The 17,455-nt window shown below is 38.0% G+C and overlaps 2 protein-coding genes across 3 annotated transcripts in view; one reads left to right on the top strand and one right to left on the bottom strand.

The window, feature by feature from the left end:
* Positions 1–17,455, top strand: part of LOC145985382 (methyl farnesoate epoxidase-like) — a 287,065-nt gene that overhangs the window by 61,847 nt on the left and 207,763 nt on the right. The gene's annotated exons all lie outside the window — the stretch shown is intronic.
* The window catches only part of SP1173 (major facilitator superfamily domain-containing protein SP1173), a 147,991-nt gene that overhangs the window by 70,518 nt on the left and 60,018 nt on the right, over positions 1–17,455 (bottom strand). The window contains exon 2 of one of the 2 annotated variants that reach the window (XM_083119342.1): positions 11,595–11,674. The exons of the other annotated variant lie outside the window; for it this stretch is intronic. The gene's annotated coding sequence lies outside the window, so the exon portion shown is untranslated. The remainder of the gene's footprint in view (positions 1–11,594; positions 11,675–17,455) is intronic. 2 annotated transcript variants of the gene reach the window in all.

The following is a 17,455-nucleotide window of genomic DNA, read 5'->3' as shown; positions in this document are numbered from 1 at the left end:
TGCCGTGACATAGCATCTAACATCTTAATAATATCAAAGCCTATGTTGCCTTTAACAGAGGAACAGATTGAGGATTTCAACAATGCAGAAAAATGCCCGGTATGTGATTGTGAATTTTCAGATACAAATATCAAGGTTCATCACCATTCTCATACAGATGGTCGATATAAACAGGCCCTGTGTAATAGCTGTAATATTCAGATCAAGAGACCAAGATTTGTCCCCATATTTTGCCATGGAGCATCCAATTATGATTTCCATCATTTGATCAGGTACGAGGGGTTTGAGAAGCAGAATTTAAATATTTTAGCTGAAAATGATGAGAAATATATATCTATTAGCAAGATAATTAAAGTTGATGGTGTTCCTATTCACATAAGATTTCTTGATTCTTACAGATTTTTATCTGCTAGCCTGGCCACACTGACCACTCAATTATCTGATGATGACTTGAAAATCACACGTGCCTTGTTTCCAGATCAGGACCTGAAATTAATTAGGCGGAAGGGTGTATATCCATACGACCATGTTACAGATTTTTCTAAATTTAATGAGTGTTCCCTGCCACCACAAGAAGCATTTTATAGCAAAATCAGAGGATCTGGAATTACTGATGAAGATTATCACCATGCTCAGTTGATGTGGAACAATTTAAAATGCAAGACATTTGGTGATTATCACATGGCTTATTTGAAACTTGATGTGACCCTCTTAGCTGATATAATCCAGACATTCAGAAAATCTTCCATGCAAAATTATGGACTGGACCCAGTGTATTTTTTCAGTGCTCCGGGCCTAGCATGGTCTGCAATGTTTTTCAAAACTAAAATGCAATTGGATCTAATCCACGATCAAGAAAAGTATCTGTTTATGGAGGAATGTATAAGAGGAGGGATGGTGCAATGTTCCCAGAGATATGCCAGAGCAAATAACAAGCATATGCCTGATTATGATCCAGCACGGCCATCAAATTATATAGTGTATGTAGATGCCAACAGCCTCTATGGTCACGCCATGATGCAAAAACTGCCATATGCAGGGCTTAAGTGGGTTAAAAATTTCAAAATTGAAGATCTTCAGAATTTTGATGACAGTGAATATGCCCTCTTCTTAGAGACTGATCTGATATTTCCAGATCATTTGCACAACAAATTTTCTGATCTGCCCCCAATTCCCGAGGTTAGGTGCCCACCTGGTTCTAAACAGAAGAAGCTCATGATGACCCTGGAGCCGAAACAAGGCTATGTCATATATTACAAAACCCTCCAGTTCCTGATGAAACATGGTGTTCAAGTAACCAAAGTTGGCAAAGTTTTGAGGCTCAGGCACTCAGAATGGCTGAAACCATACATTGACACAAATACAGAGCTTCGAACATCTGCAAAGAGCGAATTTGATAAGGCCTTGTTTAAATTGATGGTGAATTCAGTGTATGGCAAAACTATTGAAAATGTCAGAAAACATACCGATGTTAAAATAATTACTGACCCCAGCCGGAGCAAAAAATTGGTTGCAAAGCCCAACTTCAATTACAGAAAAATTTATGATGAGCACATGGCACTTTTCAACATGATGAAAACAAAGATTAAGTTTGATAAACCTATTTATGTAGGGGCTGTGATATTGGAATTGTCCAAATTACATATGTTAATATTGTATTATGATGTGCTGAAACCTTTTTACGGTGATCGTGTAAAATTATTGTACATGGACACGGATAGTTTTATTCTTGAAATTCAAACAGAAGATGTTTATCAAGATATGTCACAGCCTGAATTGTTTAAATATTTTGATACCACTGAACATACAAAGATTCAACAACACCACAACAAAAAGGTGCCTGGCAAGTTAAAAGATGAGACACTTGGCGATGTTATTGTGGAATTTGCTGGGTTAAGTGCCAAGATGTACAGTTTTAAAACATGTAGTGCTGTTGTCAAAAAGGCCAAGGGCATTGGCAGAGTTACTGTGGAAAAAGAGCTTGTATTTGAAGATTATAAAAATTGCATCAAATCACAGAATTCAATTAGAACATCAGAAAATAGAATTCAGAGTGAGAATCACTTGCTGACTTCAAATATTGTAACAAAAGTGGCCCTGGACCCACATGATGATAAGAGATGCATTTTATCATGCGGCATGCATACTTTACCTTGGGGGCATTGTGATTTGAAAAATGGGAATCAATGCCCAATTCCAGAGCATGATTTGAAATAAATAAACATGCCTATGAACTTATTTGGGTTCAAAAAACAGGCTATTATGGACCTGCCCACACCACAACCCTCTCCTGATTTACAATCTGTAATGTCTAAACTGAGTGGCTTGTTAATTATTCATCTGAACAGCATACTTACAGATGTTGATGAAGAAACAGGCAAAACATTGTACATATTTAACAATAATTTAAATCATTACCAATTACCTGTAGGTGGGCAATTGCAATTTATTACAACCCCTGAGGGTGATGTCAAAATTTCAGTAGGGGGAAATATTTATAGAATTAAGCACTCAAACATGGCTTCTGGCACTGTTTATACTGTTTCTGCTGGTGACTGCTTATATATTGAGGTCCCCGGATCCTATGACAAGCTTATACCCTTTTTTATAGAATTAAGAATCAGATACTCTATAATAAATAACCACTAAAAGAAAATGCCTAATGATATATTTGGCCATACAAGACATGAAGATCACAGTGATGAGATTCTTATGCTTGATGTCAGAGTCAAGAAATTAAGAAGTGATTTACAAGCTTTACAAACCACACTCAATGCCAGTCTTCAATTAGAAATTACAAATTTACAATCACAATGCATGGACCCTCTCCTTAAAATTGATTCCGAACTCAAAGTGCTGCTTCAGAAATATACTGATTTGGCAACATTAGATAATTTTCAAAGTTTAGAAGAAGCTGTAGCAGCTCTTCAAGCCAAATTTAAGACCCAGGCCACCAATTCCGAGCAATTGAAACAACAATTGGAAGAGCAAATAAATAATGTCCAGGCACAGCTCCAAACAATTGTCAAAAGCATAAAATCACAAGAAGATTTTGATCTAGTCATTTCCACTCTAAAAGAACAGATTCAGTCACTCCAGATACCTAATCTGGATCCTCTACACAATGCCATAGCCGAGGTTAAAGAAAAAATTGAGACACTTGAAAATTTTATGAACAACTTGCCATCTTCTGATGCTTTGAATGCAATAACTCGGAGTGTGGCAAACATTAAGCTGCAACTTGAAACATATGAAGATTTTGGAAAAATTCAAAGTACCATAACCCATCTTGAAGGTACAATAGCAGCAGTGCAAAGTGATTTGGCAAATGTACAAGAAACTCGCCTGCCTGGGATTGTAGATACTCTTGTCAGTGTCCAGCAACAAATCACAAAGCTTGAAAACCTCAACACTGAATCTGAGCTGTCACATTTTCATCACTTGATAGATGATATCCAAACAAAACTTGAAATTTTACAACGATCAACACCCTCTCAGGCAGATATAGCCCTGCTCCAAAATGCTATGCAAAATGTGGCTGATGCATCTGAATTAAACAATGTGAAATTGGCACTTGAATATTTGCAAAATACTGTATCAAATCTGCCTACATCACAGGAACTTAAAAATATTAAGAGAGCTGTGAATAGGATATTGAAATCAGAAGATATCAAGAATATCCAAGCAGAGATCAAACATCTTACTCAGACAGTGGCAACTCTACCAACAAATCAACATATTAATGAACTGCATGCCCTGTTTGAGGATATCAGAAGACAAGTCCATGATCTTACTGCTCAAAATTCAAAATTGGCAGTTGTTGAAAATTTACAGCAAATTGTAGCTAATATCAAGCAACAGCTAGGGACCATGGAATCCAATCAAGCAAATGCTCTGTCTGTTTTTGCCACCCAGCTTCAAGAGATTGTGCAACAATACAAGAGACTTGCTGTGGACATAAAGATCAAGCCAGGCCACGATGATGTTGTTAGGACCATCAATGAGCACTTTGAATCTGTAACAAGCAGATTGCTTACAGCAGAAAAAGAAATAACAGGCATAATCGAGAATCCAAAACATTCAGTAATTCTTGAATTGTACAGCATCCCCAACAAAGAATATGATTCACCATTTACACCAGGTGGCAAAATATATATGCTGTCCCCTGCACAATTTTATTACCAGTTTTTTGTTGGGGGCACATTGAGACCAATCAAGATCAAATATTGGCATCAACCACAGGCACACCACTACCCTACCTTATCAATAACAAATGCTGACAACAAACCGAAAATCACCAGTGTAGAATTAGAGGATTTTACAGACCCCAATACATTAGAAACAGCCTATACTGAAGATGATGGCTCTCTGGAATTTAAAATACAAATAGGGGACAAATTATATTTAGAAAATCCTGCAGTATCAGCTGCTGAACACCCCATAGTTGCAATATTCCTGTTTACATATTATGTCTAGACAAATTATAGTTGATGAATTACACAGACAAGCCCGACATAATTATAAGAGACTCCCAGTAGTCACAAAAGGCATAGATGATTTATGGCAGAGCGACTTGATTGAAATGGCAACTGGACAGTTGAAAAACTTAGACAAAATCAACAAGGGCTACAAATATCTACTCACTGTCATAGATACATTTTCAAAATTTGCCTGGGCTGTGCCACTCAAATCCAAGACTGGAAAATGTGTTACAGAAGCCATCAGGACAATCATCAATCATTCAGGAAGATCACCGCGCTATTTGCAAACAGATAATGGCAAAGAATTCTATAATTCAGTGTTTCAACAATTTATTAAAAGCCAAGCAATAAAACATTACTCGAGTTACAGTGATCTCAAAGCCTCAATTGTAGAGAGATTCAACAGAACCTTAAAAAATCTTATGTATAAACAATTTACACTGCAGGGTAATTATAAATGGCTTACAATCCTTCCAGAACTTCTAAATAAATATAACAACTCGGTCCATTCCACAATCAACATGAAACCCTCTGAAGTAACTCCATCTGATGAGCAAAAATTGATCAGGACTGTTTATTATCCTAGATACCAGACAACAACAAGAAGGGCCAAATACAGGGTGGGTGATCAAGTAAGAATCAGCAAATATAAGCACTTATTCAAAAGAGGCTTTACAAGAAACTGGAGCACCGAATTATTTACAGTGGTTCAAGTTAAACCCGGGACCCTTAACACATATATAATAAAAGATCATCGAGGAGAAATTCTCAAAGGCAGATTTTATGAACAAGAGCTCAGCAAAACTAAACAGCCTGACACATATCTCATAGAAAAAATTATCCGCAGAAAAGGCAACAAGTTATTTGTCAAATGGCTGGGTCATCCGGAAAACAGCTGGATCGATGCAGACAAAATAATAATATGAGCACCTGGGATGTTATAAAGAGGCTGCCAGAACCTGAACAACAGAATAAGAGAAATGGCAACTTGCTGCCTGATAATATTAGATGTCTTATTGTTGGGCCATCTGCTTGTGGTAAAACTACACTAATGGTTGATAATTTTTTATTGGCACCCAACTGGTTAGACTGGAAAAACAGGCACTTGTATGTTTTCTCTAAGAGCTTGGAACAATTAAAATATCAGCAGCTGATGAAGCTATATGATGGATTGGATATTGCCACTTTTGAACCAGATGTTAAGCCACTCCATGAATGTCTCGATAATTCTGTTGTTGTGTTTGATGATGTTATACTGGATAATCAAAACAAGGTTAGAAATTTCTTTACACAGGGGCGGCACAAAAACATTGATTGCTTCTACCTGGCACAGACTTTTTCTAAAATTCCGAAGCAACTGATCCGAGACAACAGCAACTTTATATGTGTGTTTCATCAAGATCATACCAACCTCAAACACATACATGATGAATATGTAGGTGGGGACTTGAGCTACAATGATTTTTCCAAGTTTTGCAGTAGGTGCTGGAATCAAGACAGTTATGGGTTTGTCACAATTGATATGACAAGAACACCCAGTAGCGGCAAATACAGAAATAAAATCAACGATTTTCTAGACGTTGAGACATAAATAAACAACCATGAAACGACCAGTCATTGATGATCTTAAGTTAAGAGATTATCTTGTAAAAAGATTCAAGGGATGGAAATCAGAGAACCGAGGAATTTATGAAAAACACAAACAAACAGAACAGCCTGTAATTGATGCTATTAATAATTTAGGTAAGAATATCAAAACTGTTACAGAGCAAAATCAAGATTTGATCACGGAGCTCGTGCCTGTAGCTGCAAGGAACATATTAGATTATCCATTCACCCCACTTTCCAGTATTCATACACCTAGTCCTGTTGCTCCTAGAAGAATTGAAGCTACTCAGGATCCTATTGAATTGGGTCTTCTTGCTCAAAAATATTTAACCACACCTAAAGACAACAAAGATGAGGTGTTTGGCTTATATGCTGACACAGAGCTTGATGGTAGCATCATACATAGAATTGGCAATTTCAGAGTAACATTTATGGGAGATGATATAATTGTATATTCAGAATCTCGTCTCGGAGAAAAAGGTGGTTTTGTTAAGTACCCCGGCACACCTGGATTGTGGGAACTGATGACTAGGAAAAGGCCTGGCAGCTACACAGATCAAGATTATGAACATTACAAAGAAATATTAATAAAATCAGATGCTCTATACCAGAACAATGATCCCACACAAAAAAGAGTCAAGTCGAGCAGTGGAGCAAAATACAATAATTTAATCAAGCCCATATGGTCACAGATCAAGACAGGTAGTGGAATCAAACAATACAACACCCTGCCTAAAGAATTTGTGTGGGTTGATGATGTCAGGAAACTTGTAGATAGGTTGCTGGTGATAGCTGGGGAGGAAAATGCTGGGAACCACAATTTTTACAATGAAAAGGTTGGAATTATGGACATGATAAGCACAAAATTGTCTAATTTTATAGTGAATGACCCTAAAGGGATTGGATATCTCATAAAAATTATTAATACTCTACCACCTAAATTTTGGAATGTCTCTGAGGGTCGGGGCCTGGTTAATGACATTATAAACAAGCTGCCATTTGAACTACATATTCCAGGCTATCAGTATTGTGGTCCAGGCACAAAACTGGATCATAGATTAAACAGAGGGGATCCTGGTGTTAATCCTCTAGATGCTGCTTGTAGAGACCATGACATAGCATACAACACACATTCTGATCTTGACAAGAGACATGTTGCAGACAAGAAATTAGAAGAGGCTGCATTTGGTAGATTTGTAAGCAAAGATGCTTCTTTGAGTGAAAAAATAGCAGCATTGGGGACCACCATAGCTATGAGCACCAAACAAAAACTGGGGTGGGGGCTGTGAATATATATATAATAAACCTACAATGAAGGCCAAGGGTGTTATGTATCAAATACCTTATGCAGGTCTCAAATCTCTTAAAACTATTGACAGCCTTTTAACCAAAAAGCAGCGCAAGAAAAAAAGTTCTTGTATTGCAAAGGGCCATGGTATGAAATTGTTACTTAGTACCCCCCAATTAAAAAAATTACAGCAATCAAGAAAAAAATCACATGTGGGGGGTTTCATATTTACCATCCCTGCCATCTTAGCTGCTCTCGGGGCTGTGGGGAGCTTGGCCGGGGGATCAGCTGCCATAGCAAAAACAGTAATAGATGCCAAGAAAAATAGGGCAGAATTAGATGAGCAGAGGCGCCATAACCTGGCCATGGAGAAAAAAGGCAAAGGTGTTAAGAGAGCCATGAGTAAGTTTAAAAAAAACAAGAGCCGCTTACAAACCAAGATATTGAAGCTTTGATCAAGCCACTGGGCATCAAACATTTTAGAGGTGTGTACATGTCTGATTCTTTACCGGAACAACCACTCAACAAAGAGTGTGGCATTGTTAATTTGGATGAGTACAAAAATCAGGGCACTCACTGGATCTGTTATCTTAAATATTTAAACAATGAGGCATTTGTATTTGATTCATTTGGAGGTGTTCCACCTGAAAATTTAGTAAAATATCTAAAATCAGCTAATCTTTATTACAATAATGCCCGTCTTCAAAACTTCAAAGATGTTAATTGTGGACATTTGTGTTTATCTGTTCTGAGATATATGTCTCAAATAAATAAACCATCAATTGAAAATTTTCAAAAAGCCTTGTGGTATTTAAAACATCATGGGGGTATTCCATCTCACCAGCCAAAATTCAATATTGAAACTCAAATTGCATGATGACATAGTGTATCCCAAAACAATAGCTCTCAGAGCATTTTACGGCATGTACTTGATCCCTAATATTACACACCACAACAACACAATTGCAGTAGGGGATCAAAAAATTGTCATCACTCCAGGGCAATATAATCTGTCCACTCTAAATGCTCAATTACCCAGAGGTGTAGTGTTAAGTCAAAATTCTGTCACTCACAGAGTAGAGATTGTGTCTGCTACAGAAACAGTGCATCTGGGTACTATAGGAGAACTGTTAGGCTTTGAGAACAACACAAAACTCGAACCGGCCATCAAACACACTGCTATGAATATACCCAAATTCTTAGCCATAGAGACTCTGAATATTCACTGTAATGTGGCCGAGGGTATGATTACCAAATCAAATGGCATAGGCACTCACAAACAAACTGGCATCATTGCAACATTCAAACCTAATTCCGAATTTATGGAGCCCATCATCTACAATCCATCCCCAACATTATATTTTCCTGTGTGCCATAATAGAATAGATTACATTGAATTGATGGTCACTAATGAAAAAGAAGAATTAGTTGATTTTGCTGGAGCCACAACAACTGCTATCATAGAGATTAATATTTAAATAAAAATACATACAATGGAAAATATTGAGAGTTATGAGCTACAATCATTCCCTCCAAACAGGAGGACATTTGCAAATTTAAATCAACCCAACACGGAAATCGAGGTTGATCTTGATGTAGGGGACGGCTTTATACACCCTCACAGAGCAGATCTATACATCAAATTTGATGTTGTAAAGCTCGATGGTACAGATTACCCTGCAAATTCAAATATAAGACTGGTAGATAATTTTGTGCCGCATCTGTTCTCTGAAATTGAGATCAGAAAGCATGGCGTTGTTATAAACAGAATAGATTATCCCGGCATTACCTCCACAGCTTTGGCCACACTAAAATTATCCAAAACCGAGGCTCCATACTACAAAATAGGGGGATTTGAGGCTGGTGATAAAATATTATCTAAAAATCACACAGTGCTGTTCCCCATGCGCCTATTGCCAGGATTCTTCTCGGATTACAAAGATATTATGTGGAAGGGGGGGTTAAGAATTACATTTAGAAGAGCTGCAAATGATAACAATGCTTTGATGAGGTACAGCACATTAAACTCTACAGGGGAAGCTCTGCCTAATACCTTACCTGATGCAGGAAAATGCATTATTCAGACTATGGAGTTAAGAATCCCAGTTGTTGAATATGAGGCCAGTTACGCTCTTAAACACAAAGCAGATATAGTAAAAAATCCACAGATTCCTCTGCAATTTTACACATATCAATCTGTACAGAAGCCCGCATCTGGCACATATTATGAGTTTGATGCTACAAACTCATTCTCCAGCATTCAATACGACATGCCTGATTTTGTAGTGGTACTGTTTCAGACTGGAAGACACAACAATCAGGAAAAAAATTCAAGTAGATTTGATAACTGCAACATCAAGAACATATATCTTAAAAATGGCAGAAATGAGGTATTTCCTAGAGAAAATTATAATTTAGACATGTCCAAGGATGATTTTCTTAAATTATATGAGGCATTTTCGGCTTTCAAGAGAGTCACTACAGGCAGTACTGACATGTATTATTCACCAGATGAATTCAAGACACAGAGACCCATGTTTGTAATCAACACTTCAAAAAGAAAACAGGTTGTGGTTAATGACAGGACAAACATTAAAATTATCTGTGAATTCCATGAGGCATTACCTGATGACACCATTTGTAGTGTTATTCTCATAGGTGAAAAATCATATGTTTATGATGTAAGAAATGAGAGAGTCACGGAGCAATTCTAGAAGATATTTGTTCTATTATCCTGTTGTACAACATACAAACCTCAACTGTATTATCAGCTAGCAGTGAATATCTTATGTGTGGGCAGTTGTATATATTTCAATCTATCAGGACTCAAACCCGAGCCTTTTGCTTACAAGACAACAATATTAACATTTTGCCATCAGGAGAGGCTTTACATTTTATCAGGACTCAAACCCGAGCCTTTTGCTTACAAAGCAACAATATTAACATTTTGCCATCAGGAGAGGCTTCACATTTTATCAGGACTCAAACCCAGAGGCCTCCTGATTGCAAGGCAATAAAAACCATGCACCACACTCCACTGGGCCTCAGAACCCAGTAACTATAAGCTTTATATTAATATACATGGCAGAATCAATCTGAGCTACACTAAAATTCAATTCCTGGGATTTTGACAGAAAAACACACTATAAGCAATAAGATCATATGGGAACTTGGCATAATTTTAAGTATAAGCAAATCTGTCTGAGAGGCTTTCACCCTTTCTACACTAGAATTCAAAATTCTTAAAATTAAGAGCATATCACACTGGAAGAATTGGGGTATAGCCCCCTCTTGGCATTGTCTTAAGTACGAGTAAATCTATCTGTTGAGCCCTCGCCTTTTCTACACTAGAAATTCAGAATTTCTTAAAAATCAGAGCATATCACACCTGAAAAATTGGGGTATAGGCCCCTTTTGGCTTTGTTTTAAGTATAAGCAAATCAGATTGTTCAATCAAATAGCCTCGCCTTTTCTACACTTAAAAGTTGCGCTGTCCCTACCATAAACCCCACTACTCATATAAAAAACTGTAAATGTTCTTCAATCAAATTAAATTTGCACTAAGCAGACTCTTTTCCGCTCACTCAAAACAGCACTGACAGTCTATTTACTTTCACAGCGATGAAGGGTTTCTTAATTTAAACCTGTGTTGCTCCAGATGCAACTGTTCCTAAGCTTTTAAAATTCCTCGTATTTTGTTAACTATACTTAAAAAAAAAAACTATTAATTATTTTGATTACGGCCAGTTTCTACTTATCCCGTTTCGACTTATTGCCTTTTCACCCCACCCCCCCACCCCCACCCAATACAATTTCGCGTGATTTATGTGAACTAACTTTCTAAGGCGAAACTGGACATCCCATTTCGCCTTACACACAAAAAATTTCCCACCAGGGAATATTATCGACATGAAGGGTCATTATTATTAATGTATTATTAACCTAACCTAACCGACAGGACAATTGGGAGCCAAGGAAGGCAACATCACAAGCTTTGCGCTCCCATTATGAATTACCCTTCAAATTGATAATAATCCCAGGTGGGAAATTTTTTGTGTGTAAGGCGAAACAGGATAAGGCGAAATGGGATGTTCCGTTTCACCTTAGAAAGTTTTCGTCACATAAATCATTTGAAATTCTATTGGGGGAGGTGAAAACGCAATAAGGTGAAACGGAAGGACACGATTATTTTAGTTAAATTTATTTTACGGTCTTACCTAAAAGTTACCAGATCATCGTCTGCTTTAGAAAGAACTTAGTTTCCTGAGCGTCAGATCTGATAAGCACAAAATCTTACCTGAAAATAGAAGAAAAGATGAGTTAGGATGGTGTTTTTAAATGTTTGCAACTATGTGTCACATATACATAAATAATGCTTAATATAACATTATTTCTACGAATATTTTCCAAGTATCAGGTTTTCTTCAACCGTTGAGTGTAAAATTTCGACCGATTTTGGCGCCCTTTTTGGAAGACCGCGCCCAAAGCGGTCGCTCCGCCGGCTTCTTATACTGATCAAGAGTACTTCCTTATTCAGCTGGCGTGGTTCGTTACGTCATTGGCGAATCGATTAGCCAAGGGCCTCGTCAGCGTCATTTGCAAATGTAGAAACGTCCGTTCGGGGATGTTAAAATGTAAATGGAAACGGCTTGAAGCCCAGAAGTGTGGGTGAAAGGAAGGAGCCTTGCTCTCAATGACGTTCGCTGCGAGGAATGCTTTGCCTCAACAGCGAACCTACAAGGTTTGCTTGCCATATTGAAATGCAACGTGCTTTCAATGCGCTGAAGAGATGTCATCGTTGCATTTAAGAGTTGGGATCAGATAAACGCCATTCGAGTGTAAGTTTTGTTTGGGAGGAAGTTGTATGAAAGGGCAAGGTCATTTTTTACAGGATGTGTAGTTTTGACATTTCCAGTCTGGAACTTGAATTTCGCAGTCAATCAGACCAGATATTTACCTATTTTGAAGGATTTATACATCCATCATAATAAATACAATCGATGTGAAAATGTTAGTAAATTTCATCAGCTGGAAATATCAACTTTCTTGATTTTTATTGCATTGACTTCCATTTTTCCATTTAACTTCATTTTTCATTGTGGAATCCTTCTGTAAAAGAAATTGAATAAAACTGAATAACTACAAATACGCCATCTTTGAACTTTTTGTAATAATATCATTAATCTGTCCATAGTTGTACATATAGTATTTATAATTACATGTGGGATACTTGGTTAACGTAAAAGAACCCTGCCGAAATATATTTCTGAGAACATAGACACGTGCCGGATTGTGAAGTGTACACGAATATGTTTTTGGCAGCTGAACAAAACCAATGTTCATTCTAGAAATACATTTTCGCTTTTGTGGCTCGTGTGCGCTTTGTGACTGTCGGAATTATCTTTCTTATTTCTTTAGTAATATTTGAATATGAATTATCTAGTATTTGTTACACCAACTCTTATTTTTGGACTACTTTAGAACAAAAGAATGTTGGTAGAAATCCGATGAAACTCAAACCTACGCTACATTTGAACACACTGAATGCTTGGTAAATATTAGGAATTACGTCATACAGCCGGTCATAAATGTCTGAATATATAGACCCTGTTGATTTGGGCCACATTGCGTAATGTTTCTTTTGATCTTTGAGGACGCATGATAAAACGTACTGTGTGTAAAAACTGTTTTATTAAAAAGTGGGTTAACAGTTTGTTTCAACTTGAACTACAGATGCAGAGGGAGGCAGAGGGGTACAAAGCAAAAGGAATTTCATTCTGATTATGATGCATGAGTTTGCAACGGAAGGCGAAGCAACTTGAGGCAACTTGCTCCACCCACGCTTACTCTGGTGGTTCTGATCGTGATGTCACGATAGCCACGTGCGGCGAGTCAGCAAAATAAGTTTTTCCTCTTTCCCTCTCTGCAACTTTCTTGGACGTTTTTTGTCTGCTTTATGCACAGATAAGCTAATCGGGGCTAGACTTTTTAAAAGGAAACCCCAACAACTGAAAAGATGGTCAACTGGGAATCGAACCTGAGACACCTTGACTGCAGGCAGAAACCATATTTGCAATGTCGACAGAAAAAGTGAGTTGATAACAAAAGTTTGAGGCGAGAATATTTTGCGAGCGACACTTGGCAAAAGTACATTTACTCGGGAATATCTGGAGCAAACGAACGAAAAGAAGTCTTTCTGCGCAAGTAGCGATTATTGATGGCTCGACCAATCAACGCATGTGAGGGGAAGTGAGTGTAGCCATTTGCATGACTACTGTCCCCTTGAACCCGTCCCCAGATTTCTTTCTGACGTTATTACTGTTCACGTTACGAAGAAAAGGGCTTAAATAACTAATATTGAAACAGGTTTGCGTTAAAGTACCTGATTTGAGATTATAACGAAAGTAATGCCTTATAAGGTATTTGTTATTTTATATGTATGTATGTGTAGACCCATTCGTTTTCTCTTTCATTCGGGAACCTGCCTCACCTTCCTTTCTATGGGTGTGAAGTGGACGTGTTGTGCCACAGCAACACGCACGCCTAGCGTGTCAGATGCTTCAAGTACCACCGCTCGGGCGTGCCCCTGTGGAGAGGGAGGGGAGGGTGACTCAAGAATCACGAATACGCTAAATGCTTCGTCTGCTTTGACTTTTCCTTCAACGAACAATGCCCAGTGATTCTTGGCAGCCGCGAATCACTTCATGTAACAAACTAAACTGATGGTGCCTTGAAAGACTGGGAGGGACATTTGTATCCATTCCTTTTTTTCTTTCCTTCCTTCTTTTCTTCCTTCTTCCTATCTTTCATGGCAAGATTTTTTTTAAAAAAAATTTTGTGCAATTGATTTATTGGTGACGTGCTTAATCCATCTCGCCCCTAACGTTATACTTTTCAGTGTGTCTTCCCGTTTCGTCCAATACTAGAAAACTTGTTTTACTGACCCAAGTGATAACGCGCCAGAACGCAAGTACCGTTTCGCCCAGAGGGAATTTTTAAAAGATGGTTTGAATGTGAAGGGAAATGAATACACAGTACAAGCACAATATCAACAATAGTATTAGCCAGTGAGGTGAATAAAATATGAACGTAATCAACATAATCTATCAATCCAAATAATCAGGTTAGGTTAGTCTCCATCTGCCTTCCAATTGCAAGTCTTCTACTGCTTTAGGCTCTACACGATTGGTAATTTTTACTTTCACATTTCCCTCTGGGCGAAACGGTACTTCCGTTCTGGGGCGGGTTATCACTTGGGCCAATAAAACAAGTTCTTCGGTACTGGGCGAAACGGGCAAGAATCACTTTTCAGCCATGTTCCTATCATTATGTCATCTACTGTAGGAATGGTAACGAAACGAGAACAAGACATACCCCTGTTAATTCGAGGCAGAACGGAGGCCAAGAATTTCGGTCTTCTTCGAGACCTTAGCAGACCTCCGTGGCGGAGTGGTTACCACAGCCATACGGCACCGGGGCTCCAGGGTTCGAATCCCGGCCTTGGCGTATATATTTTTATTGTTAATAACAGAAATAAAGTTCAGGTAGTTAGTATTTGAACGAAATAATCCAAGTGAAAACTGTACTAGATCGGGAATTCAGTATAAAATACAGGAACCATGTTATATTTTCATACTCTACCATTCAATCCAAAGAGTAAATAGGTGAGAGGTGAAACCAAAAAAAAATTATGAAAAAGTTACCAACTTTGAAAGCTTACAAGTTAAAAACAAAATAAATATATAACTGTATAATATCAATCATAACTGTGATTATTATTATTATTTCTAGTATTCAAGTTTAATGGGCTGACCCTCCTACAAATATTTCTGGTGACGTCCATTCGTAGAGTCAACGGCAAAGATAATGGTAAGCAAATTGTCCACAGCTATTTTCATTACTTTTATATTCTACATTCTGTGTTGTTTTAAGGAATGAAACTATGTTGGTTAGAAGCAGGCATTGTTCTCTGCTTATTGAAGTCATTATTTCAATTCATTGTCATCACATTGTGTAATACAGACCGAATGAAAATGTTCGTGGACATTTCGCCTACTGTTTCTTTCGCCGTTGGGTGTACGTGTACCCCCGGTTGACAAGCCAACGAATACACACACACAAAAAAAAGTCTAAAATTACTTACATGGATAATTTCGTGAATCAGCGAATGTAAACTGAAGCAGATTTACGTTTCAGAAACCACCGACCGTACTAGAATTTCACTTCATCCACCTAAGCGTTTTCTCCTATAATGTAGCTTGCGGTGGAATGTTATGAGGGTGGGGAAAAAAAAGGGTCTGTTTGTTGCATGAAAGAGGGTGACTGGCCGCTCCAAACACATCAAGAATTGAGTCGATCGATTTGGAAAGCACGTGTAACGATAGGGGGTGGGGGTGGAGAGAACTTACAACGTAAGAATTCGTAGTTAAAGAAATTCATGTGGAAGAGAGTGAATGCTATTTTATGATTAATATTTGTTTCTGCATTAACGATCCGACAGACTTGATTTCTGCACAGCGTATATGTCGAAAGTGTAAATGCTTCGTTCGAACGTACAGTGGGATGCATAAGTATTACCGAGCAAATTATCCACCATATTTATTATCTCTGTTTTACGTTTTGAGAGTTTCAAGAATTGAAACAAACCGCCAAACACGCTGCTGGCAACTTCTGCAATAACACACGTCTAAATCAATTCCTTAAAAACATGTGGAATGCAAGAAAAAAGTAATGAATATAGTCATGGACAGTTTGTTGAGGAATACTTGTGCATCCCATTCTACCATGATTTTCACCCTACTCTGTTGTGAGTTGGTCAAAGTAACTTTGTGTTGCTCTTTACTTTAAGCCTCTTCGAGAATTCCTACAGAAAGGACTAGGCACCAATTTGTTACCCGGCTATTTGTTTTGGTTTGACATGATATTTGCCACAGCACTAGTTTGTGCAAATGGAATTACATTCTATATACAGCATATTTGCTAAAGATTTAATTCATCTCATATTTTCGACTATAATTACGGCTATTGTCTTTTAAATTATGAACTATTCCGTGGGCAAAAACTCACGATCGGATAGACCCTAATATTTATTGTGCAAGAACATAAAATGTAGGCATACGTTGTGTGGTAATAATATGTCCATTTTTTCCCGATAGATGTCCGTCCGAATGATAGGTCTAGTTGCACTAACATAATCTTGCAGGTACTCATGTCCAATTTCTCTCTTTAATAGGTCTTGCTTAGTTCAATACAGTTTCTGCGTTGATAATCGCACTTTCTTTCACAATTATATTATATCCAGTGGCGTAGGAACGTTTTTCATTTTGAAGGCGTTCATAAAGAAGGCCTAATTCCATCGTCCCACACACATATCTCCTCTGAGAGGTTTTGCAAGAACACAGGTCAATGAACTTAACAACTAACTAGTAGCAAGCACAATGTAGTAGAATAAGTTTACAATGGTTTGAATTTCTGTGGGAAGGAAGACTTATACGTTCTAAACAATAGATTTTTTTATTGAGCGAATTGAAAATAAGTTCTTTTAACAGTAGCACCTTGCGCCTGTCAAATTATCAAAGGGGGTACAATTGGATTTTAAGGATTTATGGTGTACAGTACCCCCTTAATATAAGGGTTGCCCAAATGAAACTAAGACTTTTGTCGTAGCTGCTTAACTACGCAGAGCTTTGTGTTTGCTCTAGTAGGTGGCTTGTTTACATGTGCAGAAGCACGTTCACAACATGGATTCGTCCAAACAGGCCCATCGAGCAGTTATTCAATTTTTGAAGGCATAAGGTGTGCCGCGATCTACTGCGGCATTTCCGCTTGGAAGTCCTCGACCATCCTCCCTACAGACCCGATCTCTCGCCCTGCGACTACCAAATCTTCGGGCCACTAAAACATCTGAAAGCCGCCGGTTCGCCAACGATGCTGAGGTCCGTGATGCCGTTGAAGATTGGTTCCGCAGTGAACCACGGACGTTCTTCGCTCAGGGTATCCATACCCTTGTGACACGCTGGGACACTTGCTTGAACAGACAAGGTGACTATGTGTAGTTGATATGTCACCCATGGATCAC

This window comes from Lepisma saccharinum, chromosome 3, assembly GCF_977018435.1.
Source record: "Lepisma saccharinum chromosome 3, izLepSacc3.1, whole genome shotgun sequence".
Lineage (NCBI taxonomy): Eukaryota > Metazoa > Arthropoda > Insecta > Zygentoma > Lepismatidae > Lepisma > Lepisma saccharinum.
This window is presented reverse-complemented; position numbering and strand designations above follow the sequence as displayed.